Source organism: Triturus cristatus, chromosome 1_2 (genome assembly GCF_964204655.1).
Source record: "Triturus cristatus chromosome 1_2, aTriCri1.1, whole genome shotgun sequence".
Taxonomy (NCBI): Eukaryota; Metazoa; Chordata; class Amphibia; order Caudata; family Salamandridae; genus Triturus; species Triturus cristatus.
Genome location: NC_140580.1, coordinates 1,197,566,694 through 1,197,579,207, shown reverse-complemented (window position 1 = coordinate 1,197,579,207; position 12,514 = coordinate 1,197,566,694). Strand labels below are relative to the sequence as shown.

The 12,514-nt window shown below is 47.9% G+C and overlaps 1 protein-coding gene across 3 annotated transcripts in view; it reads left to right on the top strand.

Annotated features, from left to right (window-relative positions):
- Nucleotides 1–12,514, top strand: part of COL27A1 (collagen type XXVII alpha 1 chain) — a 2,221,286-nt gene that overhangs the window by 359,729 nt on the left and 1,849,043 nt on the right. The window lies entirely within an intron of this gene.

Sequence of the window (12,514 nt, the reverse complement as noted above, 5' to 3'; positions counted from 1 at the left end):
CTAACACACAAGCATTGTTAGCTAGATACGACAGGGCACACTATGACAAATTAGAGGAGCTGCTACAACATCTCCCTGACCCATATAAACAACAGGCGAATGATCTTATCCAAGAAGGAAAGTTCATCACTAATGCCTTGATAAAGTGTGCTCTAGATGCAGCTGACACAGCCTCTAGATCAGTCAATACAAGCGTGATGTTAAGGAGACACGCATGGCTTCGCATATCGGGTTTCAAACCTGAGGTGCAAACCACTATTCTCAATCAACCCCTTAACCACGATTTCCTGTTTGGGCCTGAAACAGATGTCCTACTAGACAAAATGAAAAAGGACACTGACACCGCTAAATCTATGGGTGCACTGCAGTCTTACCAATCCGAGCGTTCCTTTTGTAGCTCCTCCTATAGAGGTACAGGGAGAGGGAATAACACACAAACCTCTCAACCCTTCCAAACTACCTCTCAAAACACATTTCACAGAGGCAGAGGAGGATATAGAGGAAACAACACTAAAGGCAGAGGCAGAGGTAACAACAACAACCGTACCTCCACCACCCCCAAACAGTGACCTCCTGCACCTGCCTCCAGACCACTTAACACCAGTCGGAGGCAGAGGAGGATATCGAGGAAACGATACTAAAGGCAGAGGTAGAGGTAACAACAACAACCGTACCACCACCACTCCCAAACAGTGACCTCTTACACCGGCCTCCAGACCACTTAACACCAGTCGGAGGCAGATTATCACAGTTCCTACCTGTCTGGGAGTCCATCACAACAGACAGGTGGGTGAAGCAAATTATCCATTCTGGTTACTGTCTGGAACTTACATATACCCCACCCAACATACCACCCAAACACAGACCAATGTCAGAGGAACATACTATACTATTGCAACAAGAGGTCTTAGCAATGCTACAAACCGGTTCCCCTGCAGCAACAAGCAAAAGGAGTTTACTCCCTCTATTTCCTAATCCCCAAAAAAGACGGCTCCCTCAGGCCCATTCTCGACCTTCGTCCCCTCAATCACTATATACACTCCGATCATTTTCACATGATCACACTCCAACAAGTACTACCACTACTACAGCAAGGCGATTTTCTCACCACGCTAGATCTGAAAGACGGATATTTTCACATACTCATTCATCCCGCACACAGGAAATACCTCAGATTTATAGTGCAGGGTCAGCACTACCAATTCAAAGTCCTACCCTTCGGGGTAACAACAGCACCAAGGGTGTTCACAAAATGCTTAGCAGTAGTGGCAGCACATCTAAGGAGACAACATATTCATGTGTTTCCATATCTAGACGATTGGCTGATAAAGGCCAAATCACATCACCAATGTCTGCAGGACACTGTGACCACAATCCATCTATTACACAATCTGAGATTTTCCCTCAACTACCCAAAATCCCATCTACAACCCTCCAATATACAGCAATATCTGGGAGCAACAATAGACTCCGCAGTAGCAAAGGCTTACCCAGCTCCAGCGCGGATACAGAACATTCAAGCAATGATCCAAAAATTCCAACCTCAGACTCTTTTGACAGCAAGAGTGTTTATGCAACTCATAGGCATGATGGCATCTTGCATATTCAGTCCCACATGCTCGGCTACAAATGCATCCCATACAAGAATGCCTAGCAACACAATGGAACCAGGCTCAAGGGAAACTAAAGGACCTAGTGTCGGTAGACAGTCGTACCCATCGCTCTCTGCAGTGGTGGAACACACAAAACCTTTCAAAAGGACGACTGTTCCAAGAGCCAGTTCCACAGGTGGTGTTGACAACGGACGCATCACTCACAGGGTGGGGAGCCCATCTACTTCAACATACAGTGCAAGGTCTATGGACCCCGCACCAAAAAATACACCACATAAACTACCTAGAATTGCTGGCAATCTTTCAAGCAATGAAGGCCTTTCAAAAACACATAGCCAACAAAACTGTACTAGTCCGGACGGACAATATGACAGCAATGTTCTACATACAGAAACAGGGGGACACACACTCTCGGCAGCTTTCACGCCTAGCGCAAAGCATATAGAGATGGGCCATTCCACAAAACATCCATCTTCTAGCAGAACATCTCCCAGGAGTGAACAACCAGATTGCAGACCTATTGAGCAGACACAGTCAACAGATCCACGAATGGGAACTTCACCCAGAAGTCCTACTCCCGTTCTTTCAAGCATGGGGACACCCAGACATAGATCTGTTCGCCACAAAACGCAAAATGCCCATCCTTCGCCGCCAGGTTCCCACACCCGCAGTCGAAGGACAATGCGATATGGATGAACTGGTCAGGCAGATTTGCGTACGCTTTTCCGCCAACCCCACTCATTCCATTAGTGGTACGCAAACTAAAGCAACAAACACTTACGATGATCCTGGTTGCTCCCACATGGGCACGACAACCATGGTACACAACACTCCTAGAACTCTCGGTCGTCCCTCATCAACGACTACACCTCTCTCCAAAACAACTCACACAGAACCATGGAGAGATACAACACTCAGACCCCAATCAAATGAACCTAGCAATCTGGCTCCTGTAGTCTTAGAGTTCGGATACCTTAACCTGCCTCCTGATTGTATGAATATCATCAAAGAGGCAAGACGTCCCACTACCAGAGCCTGTTACGCAAACAAATGGAAAAGATTTGTTATTTACTGCCAAAATAATCAAATCAGTCCGCTAGACGCTTCTGTCCAAAACATAATCTGTTATCTGCTACACTTACAAAGATGTAATCTAGCATATTCATCTATCAGATTACACCTGGCCGCTATTGCAGCATACCTTCAAAACAGACAACACGTGTCTCTCTTCCGCATACCACCTATTAAGGCGTTTATGGAAGGGCTCAAAAGAGTAATCCCTCCAAGAGCTCCACCTTCCCCAGTCTGGAATCTTAACATTGTACTTACTAGACTTATGGGTCCACCCTTTGAGCCTCTACATTCTTGCGAACTACAGTTCCTAACATGGAAGGTGGCATTTCTAATAGCAATTACTTCACTCAGAAGAGTAAGTGAATTGCAGGCACTAACAATTCAAGAACCTTTCATGCAACTACACCAAAATAAGGTAGTTCTCAGAACAAACCCTAAATTCCTACCAAAGGTCATAACTAGTTTTCACATTAACCAATCGATTGAGTTACCTGTCTTTTTTCAAAAACCACAGTCAGTAGCGGAAAGGGCACTCCACACACTGGATGTCAGAAGGGCTCTACTCTACTACATAGACAGAACTAAACCATTTCGAAAGACAAAACAGTTGTTTGTGTCTTTCTGTCAACCTCATAAGGGTAACCCTATCTCAAAGGCAGGGATAGCCAGATGGATAGTTAAGTGCATACAAATATGTTATCAAAAAGCTAAACGCACATTAACTATTCCCCCAAGAGCACATTCCACGCGCAAAATGGGGGCATCCATGGCTTTTCTAGGGAATATCCCCTTAGAACACATTTGTAAGGCAGCTACATGGTCTACCATACAAACCTTCACTAAACACTATTGTGTTGATGTGCAAGCCAAACAACAAGCTTCTGTAGGTCAGGCTGTTCTTAAAACACTTTTCCAAACTACTGCAACTGCCACCGGTAACCACCACTAGAGGAGGAACTGCTATACAGTCTATGCAATAATGTGACTGCAGCAGCTCATATGCCTCGAACGGTAAATGCTACTTACCAGTATGCATCTGTTCTTGGCATGTAGAGCTGCTGCAGTCACATGCCCACCCTCCTCCCTGGTGCCGGGCACACTTGCAGTACTATCTTACTTAGATACATTTACATGGACACCTTTCTTTTCTATTACTATCCTCCATCTTTGCCACAATGGCGAAAAAACAATCTGACGATGGAGGAGCTGTCCATGCGCACTGTAGTCCAGGGGAGGAGTCACCTATCTCGTGAGATCTCGAAGACTCTTCCAAGACAACAACGTGCAACATCCGGACCCAACACTAGGCGGTGATCTAATGCAATAATGTGACTGCAGCAGCTCTACATGCCAAGAACAGATGCATACTGGTAAGTAGCATTTACCTTACATTTCATATCATATCAACCATGCATGAGACAATACTGCATGATTAATTAGGCAAATGTAGTCAGTAGTCATCAAAAGATGGGCTCAGGCAGCAGTTCTCAGGAAAGCTCCTGTGTGAGCAGTTGACTCCTCATCCTTGTTGAAGCCGCATGGTAAATGTTGCCTAAAGTCTGGGATGAGGCACGAATGGAGTGAGATTCTAGAAACCGAAATGTGGGCATTTTAGGGAATATTAAAGATGAATTAAACTGCAGCTTTTTTAATTAGTTGTAGTCGGTCCAGAACTTTGACCCAAAGTCCATGGTAAAGTGAATTGGAATAGTCAAGTCACGGAAGAATAAGAGATTGGGCTCCGAGACTCTCTGTTGAATCCGGTAATATTGGCAGATTTTTTTAAGCGATGGTAATTGGTGGAGACAGGAAGTCTAAGCTTTATTGGTTTTTGAAGAGAGCGACAGTTTTTGTTCAAAGCAGAACCTAGATACCAGATGTCTGTGACGGGTCCTGGGCGACTTTGTAGGACTTCTGGCCACCAATCTGGAGACCAGGGTGCTCCTTTTCCCAAAAGAAGGATCTATTTCCTTACCGTTAATCTTGAGGAAATATTTTTCATCTGAGCAATGATCATTTGAAAACACTCTTGAGATTTAGAAGAGACTGAATCTGCAGAATGGTGAAGATTGAAGTGAATTTGAGTGTCCTTTGCGTAGGTGATACACAAGAGCCCTAGCAAGCAGGTGGGATTGGCCAGGGGTTGAGTACAGACATTAAGACGTGTTAAGGTTGCCACTTGAGTGCGGTCCTTACACAAGAGGCGATCCAGTCTAAGCCTCGATCATGAAGGCCCACCTAAGCCAGACAAGTCAGAAGACCTTCACCTGAGATGGTGTGAAAGTCCGCCGACAGCTCCTGCAGGACCATTGCCTGGATCTCTTTGAAGGCAGATGTTGCCCAAGAGAGATGGTGATGCTGTTTCTGTGTGATATGCAGACCAGTCAGATTGTTCTCGATTAAAAAAAAAAATGGTCTTCTCAAGAAAAGAGGAGTTCAGCATTTACCTCTTTTTCTAGTATCTTACTAGAGAAAGGGAGCCGAGAAATTGGTCTGTAGTTACTAAGAACAGGAATATGAGCTGATGCTGTCACTGTTATGTGTATTGTTAAAGCGCAAAATCACCTGCAAGGATTTCCTGGTGCTGAGCAGGTGTGTGTGCCGAGCCCTGCCTATGGTAGGTTGGTTAATTGAAAAGTCAGGTCTGATGTGGAAAGAGAGGCCGTTCTACACTTTAGGAGTGATGTAAGAGAACGACCTCGTCCTGATCTGGTTCTGTGTATGCGTGGGATGCTGACGAGCAAGAGTCCTGCGGAGCGGAGTCGTTTGGGGGGGTTCATGTAAGGGATGCGACTGATCAGGCAGGTGGGACCTGAGTTGTGGAGTGCCGTAAATGTGTGTGTGAAGTGTCTAAACTGAGCGTTTTTGTGTAGCAGGAGCCAGTGGAGATCCCTGTGGTATGGTGTAACGTGAGTTCTGTATAGGAGGTAGATGATGTGTCTGGCTGTTCTGGATGGCCTGTAGTCTTCTGGTGAGTTGCTTGTTCATCCTGGCGTAGAGGGTATTTTTGTAGTCCAACTTGCTCGTAAGTAGAGTGTGAGTTACAGTTTTTTAGGTCGAGCCTAGAACAGCGCATGCTCTGTTGCTCGAATTTTTGTAAGGGGATTTTCAAAGTGCTGCAGCCGCTGGCCTAAATCCTGCGTGCATGTGCGCGTGAAGGCGCGCAGCCGCCATATGTCTCCTCACGGTACTGTACTTCATGAAGGCGCTTTTGCTCTAATCGCGGCTCCGGCGCTTTACTTTTAGTGTTAAAAATAAAGCGCCGGTGCCGCGATTATAGCGAAAGTAAAGAAATAGATGCTTGTTTCTATTTCTTTACCTTTGGTATAATCGTGGCACCGGCGCTTTATTTTTAATGTTAAAAATAAAGCGCTGGTGCCGCGATTATAGCAAAAGTAAAGAAATAGAAACAAGCATCTATTTCTTTACAAAGAACAAGCATTGGCATAGCCAATAGGTCTCGCTTTTGGGACCTTATAAGTATTTATTTATGCAGCACAATTTCTTTGGTGCAACAACAACTGTTGCATGGCTAAACATTTACAAGGTCCCAAAGGCGAGACCTATTGGCTATGCCAATGCTTGTCTTGTATTGCCTGAGAGCCATTTGAAGCTCTTCCTCAGCATCTTCTGTGTGTGGAAGCAGGATGCATTTATGGTATTGACATGTGCCGTCATCTCCAGTTGAATATGACACTGTACAACACACGCGTTACAACACGTGTCATTACAACAAAGTTTTTACATTGCTAAATCCATTTCAATGCATGTCGTTACAACGCATTATCCATTACAACGCAATTACTATTCTAACTCCGCTGGGACGTTACTTTGGGGAATGCGTTGTGATGGATTATGTGATGTAATGACATGCGTTGTAATGGATTTTGCGTTGTAAAACATTTGTTGTAATGACACGCGTTTTAACGCGTGCGTTGTAAATGGTGTTTCCCTCTCCAGTTTGCTGTGGATGATTGTTTCTCGGTTACTGGTGTGGGTCAGAGTTTGGCCAGCCACCAGTTGGAGTCCCATGGTGAGGTGTTTTGCAGATATCACTACTTCTGTCTTGCCCACGTTGAGATTGAGACCGTTCATCCAGTTAGCGACTTTGGTCATGCAGGCAGTGATCTTGGTTCTTCCGTTGTGGGTCTTATCCGAGAAAGAGAATATGAGTTGCATGTCGTCTGCATAGGAGAGGATGTTGATGTTGTGTGCACGGATGACGTTAACCAGAGGGATCGTGTATCCGTTGAAAAGGGTGCAGCTGAGCAATGAACCTTGAGGCACTCCACAAATGAGTTTGCAGACTTCCGAAAAGCAAGGTGCTAAGCTCACAACTTGCTTTCTGCCCATCAAGAAGGAGCAGATCTAGAGTAGAGCAGGTCCTTAGATGCCGATATCGTGCAGGCGCCTGATGAGGATGGTGCGTGACACCTTGTCAAATGCTGCAGAGAGGTCCAGCATTATTCGGGCTGCTGTGTCTCCTCCGTCAAGGATCATGTGATTGTCATGTGGCGGCGATGAGTGCTGTTTCTGTGCAGTGGTTAGGTCTGAATCTGGACTGCTTGTAGTCAAGGAGCTGGTGGTTGCTGAGGTGGTTGTTGAGGTGTCGGTTGACTCGTTTCTCTAATCAGCGGAAGTTTTTTTTAGGGTTGGGAGAACCCTCGCCATTTTCTAGGATAAACGTACAGAGCTGTTGTTAAAGTTTAAACTGCAGAAACTCATTAGCTGTTGCCTGGTACATAATATGTACTGGCCAGGGGGCTAATGGTGGGTCTGATTTTACTGTTAACACCCGATTTTTTTAATGATTTCATTCTGGTGGGAAGTTTGCTACCGTAGGGTGAGACGCCCAAGATGATGCGAATCTTATGTACTAATAAAGAGCGATCATTACATAAGGCAAGAAATGGAATTAGAGCAGTTTTCAGAGTTCAAAAGTTTAGAATTCTTTGCCGAATCTTTTTGTAATTCACAATCATCTGCTTGGACGGTTCTTATTTGCTTTGTGTTTTGACAGGCCCTCGGTGTTTTTTAGGTCCATCCTAGCATTGCAGCGCGCATGCGCTGCCCGCTCTGCGAGACATATTGTGGTAGAGGAGATTTCAGAAGGGGACTTGAAGCCCCGCCCATCATTCTGATTGGCTGGCGTCATCGTTTATGCTAAACGGTGGCCTCGGATTGAAAATGAGGCTTCTTTGTTCCCGCCCTGTCTCCTTTTAGGACGGCCCATTTGGACTGGATCGTTTGCTTAATGGCTGTCGTGAGGGTATTTCTTATCTAAAGGAGGCGTGTAGTGACGGATCATGTTTCCAAAGTGTTGTTTTTTTTTAACTTGGTTTACATTCGCGCAATGCGACAGCTTGTTATGTCTGGCATAGAGACAACTTCGGCTGTTTCTTCACTAATTTGATAAAAATATAGAAATAAAACAATCTATCAGTACATTTATTTATTTATTTATTTAGCGACTTGTAAAGCGCCTGGTGACCCGAGGGTATCCCCGCGCTATGAAAATTTGTTATCCAGATGAGAGGGAGAAGGAGAGAGGGCTTTATTTAGGAAATAGAAGGGTTTTAAGTTTTTTTCTGAAAATCAGATAACTGGGTTCCAGTCTGAGGGAACGTGGGAGGGAGTTCCATCCAGTGGACGCTTTTACAGAGAAGCGTCGGCCTCCGGTACGTGTCCTTTTGAATTTGGGGATGTTGGCTAGGTGCTCGTTTTCGGACCGTAGAGCTCTGGGTGCTTTGTATGGAGTAACCAGGCCGCTGAGAATCGCAGGTCCCGATCCGTTGATCAGTTTGTATGCCGTGCACATGGCTTTGAATTCCACCCTTTGGCGCACAGGGAGCCAGTGCAGGGCCTTGATGGCAGGTTTGGCTGACACTCTGGAGGGAAGGTTCATGAGTAGACGGGCTGCTGCATTCTGTGTTCGTTGCAGTCTCGCCAGGGTAGCCTCAGGCGCTCCCAAATAGACCGTATTACTATAGTCCAACCGTGACAGTATGAGCCCTTGGACTAATAATTTCCTGGATGCGGGTGGAAGTAGGGGAAGAATCCTGCGGGTAGTGCGCATAAGCCCAAAACAAGTACCTGCAGTTTTGGCCGCTTGCGTCTTCATTGAGAGGTCGGGTTCTAGCCAGACTCCGAGGGTCTTAATTTCATGTTTCGGGATGGGGATTTCCCCGAACATGTCTGGCCAGACCGCTGGGGGGATGGTCACCCATTGTTTACCCATGAGCATCACTTCGGTTTTTGATCCGTTTAGTTTTAATGATGATTCACACATCCAACCGTGGATTTCAGTGAGGCAGTTTGCCAGGTTGTCTGGGTGGTCGTCTAGTTGGGATAGGGAGACGACCAGTTGTGTGTCATCGGCGTAGCTCACTATTTTTATACCGAATGATGTCACTACGTCTTCAAGGGGGGCCATATATGCATTAAAAAGCGTAGGGCTCAGGGAGGATCCCTGAGGGACCCCGCTCGTGAGAGGGAGGGTGGACGAGTGGTAGTTGCCGTCCCATACCTGGAACGTGCGTCCGGTAAGGAAGGACTCTATCCAGCTGAGTGCCGTCCCGGTAAGCCCTGCTGTCGCCAACCGATGGAGAAGGACACGATGGTTGACTGTGTCGAAGGCTGCGCTAAGATCCAGGAGGATCACTGCCACTGACCCTCCTGAATCTAGAATGCGCCTTGCCTCCTCGATGACGGCAAGAAGGGCGGTATCTGTGCCGTGTCCCGGGCGGAACCCAGTTTGGGATTGCCGTAGGATGTTGTTTGCCTCGAGAAACTGAGACAGTTGTCCGTTGACCAATTTCTCGGCTACCTTGCTGATGCCAGGGAGGAGTGATATTGGCCGGTAGTTTGCCATATCTGCTGGGTCGAGCTGGGGTTTTTTAAGGAGTGCTTTCACCACCGCACTTTTCCAGCTAGCGGGGACAGATCCCTGAGCGAGTGAGCTGTTAATAAGCTCCGTGAGCGTGGGGGTGATGACGGGAGCTACGGTTTTAAGGAATCTAATGGGTGCAGGGTCCAGAGGTGATCCGCTTTTCATATTGTTCATGGTTGCTTCTACCTCGTTGGGGGTTACTGGCCTAAATGTCGCAAGTTGGGAGCGTATTCCAGTCTGGCTAGGGGGTGAATTATAGTTCATGTGGCTAGAGGGACATGGAGGGGGAAGGGATGTTAAGATGCGGGAAATTTTGTCATTGAAATAGGTGGCTAATTCATTGCTTCTGTCTACCTGGGGGGTGGTGGAGGAAGGAGTGGTTGGTACTTTCAGTAGCTCTTTTACGATAAGGAAAGATTCCCTGGATGAATTGGAGGATTCTTTTATCCGAGTATCGTAGTGGGAAGCTTTGGAGCGCTTAATGGCAGTTTTGTAAAGTCTAACTGCATTGTGGTAGGCTTCTTTGCTGGCGTTCTGCCAGTCTTTTCTCCATAGCCGTTCGGCTCTCTTACAGTTTTTACGGAGTAGTCGAAGTTCCGGGGTGTACCACGGGGCGGAACCTGATTTACCGTTTTTGTCCTCCCGCGTTCTGAGTGGGAGTACGGAGTCCAGGGAGGTCGTAATCCACTCTCTAAATTTACTATCGGCGTTAGCCGGGTCTTCTGCGTATGCCGGGGTAGTTGATTTTAGGATACTGGCCCATTCTTCGGTGGGGAGTCTGGACCAGGTCCTGTCCCTGGTGTAAGTAGGCAGTTTTTGAGGTTTCCTAAAAGTTCCTGGAAGTTGGAAGGAGACTAGGAAGTGGTCCGTCCAGGGGAGGGGAAGGGATTCTCTCGCTTGCATCGAGGGGGTGCTCGTGAACACAGGGTCCAACAGGTGACCTTTGATGTGCGTGGCTCCCGAGTTAAGAAGACGGATGTCAAGGGCCGCCAGCTCAGTGATCAGGTCGACTGCCCCAGAGTCTAAAGGGTCATCGAAATGAATATTCAAGTCTCCTAGTATCATGAAATTGGTGATGGAGTGGGCCTGTGTTGCTACTGTATCCAGGAGAGTGTTGGCAAAAAGACCTGGATGACCGGGGGGGCGGTATGCTAGGATCCCTGAGAGTGAGTTAGTCGGGTCTAGCTTGATTGTGAACTGTAGGCTTTCAGAGTCGGGAATCTGCTCATCGTTAGATTTGCAGGTGAGATAGTCCCGGTAAATAATGGCGACACCACCACCTCTACCTAATGGGCGAGGGAGGGACTGAATGAGGAAGCCCGGTGGGGTGGCTAGCACCATGTCTGACTCAGAGTGTGGGGTGAGCCACGTTTCCGTCAGGAAGAGGATGTCTATCTCATGGTCTTCTATGAGGTGGTTGATCAGTATCGCGTGTTTGGGGAGAGAGCGACAATTCAGCGAAGCGAGTTTAAGGGCTGAAGGCTTGTAGGGTCGTATGGGGAGTTTAAGCTGGGCTGGCTGGCAGTGAGTACAGCTGGTGAAAGGTCCATTCATGTCATGAACATATTCACATGAGGAGGCGATGGGGGGTCTGAGACTTAGGAGGTCCAGACGAGAATAGTTTACCTTAGGGGCCGCTTTGTCCACCAGGGGTTCTGGCCCTAGGCCCGGCCTTGCGCGGACGGGCGCAGACGGGCTTGCCTTAGGCGCGCCTTCGGCGCGCAAACGGCGCTCCCGCTGCGCTCGTCCGCTGCGCTGGCATGGCCGGCACATTTGTAGTAGGTGTTATGGGCGTGGCCTCGCAGTGGGCGTGGCTTCCGCCTTGGGACCGCGCTGGCGGTGTGGGCGTTTCCCTGTATCAGCGCTGGAGTCGCTGTGTCAGGGGTGGTCTGGGAGGGCTGTATTAGCGCGTGAGAGTCAGCGCTTCCGTGCAGGTGAGCTCAGAGGTTTTTTAAAATCAAACACAGAGAAAAAGTGACAATTTTTAAAATCAATTGTAGGAACAGTCCTCCGGCTTCCGCCTCAAAGGATAAACAAACAATAATGCGACGCGCTTGCTATCAGCGTTTTGTAGCAGTCTTTGGTGGGCGTGGCCTCGCAGTGGGCGTGGCTTCTGCCTTGGGACCGCGCTGGCGGTGTGGGCGTTTCCCTGTATCAGCGCTGGAGTCGCTGTGTCAGGGGTGGTCTGGGAGGGCTGTATTAGCGCGTGAGAGTCAGCGCTTCCGTGCAGGTGAGCTCAGAGGTTTTTTAAAATCAAACACAGAGAAAAAGTGACAATTTTTAAAATCAATTGTAGGAACAGTCCTCCGGCTTCCGCCTCAAAGGATAAACAAACAATAATGCGACGCGCTTGCTATCAGCGTTTTGTAGCAGTCTTTGGTGGGCGTGGCCTCGCAGTGGGCGTGGCTTCCGCCTAGGGACCGCGCTGGCGGTGTGGGCGTTTCCCTGTATCAGCGCTGGAGTCGCTGTGTCAGGGGTGGTCTGGGAGGGCTGTATTAGCGCGTGAGAGTCAGCGCTTCCGTGCAGGTGAGCTCAGAGGTTTTTTAAAATCAAACACAGAGAAAAAGTGACAATTTTTAAAATCAATTGTAAGAACAGTCCTCCGGCTTCCGCCTCAAAGGATAAACAAACAATAATGCGACGCGCTTGCTATCAGCGTTTTGTAGCAGTCTTTGGTGGGCGTGGCCTCGCAGTGGGCGTGGCTTCCGCCTTGGGACCGCGCTGGCGGTGTGGGCGTTTCCCTGTATCAGCGCTGGAGTCGCTGTGTCAGGGGTGGTCTGGGAGGGCTGTATTAGCGCGTGAGAGTCAGCGCTTCCGTGCAGGTGAGCTCAGAGGTTTTTTAAACTCAAACACAGAGAAAAAGTGACAATTTTTAAAATCAATTGTAGGAACAGTCCTCCGGCTTCCGCCTCAGAGGATAAACAAACAATAATGCGAC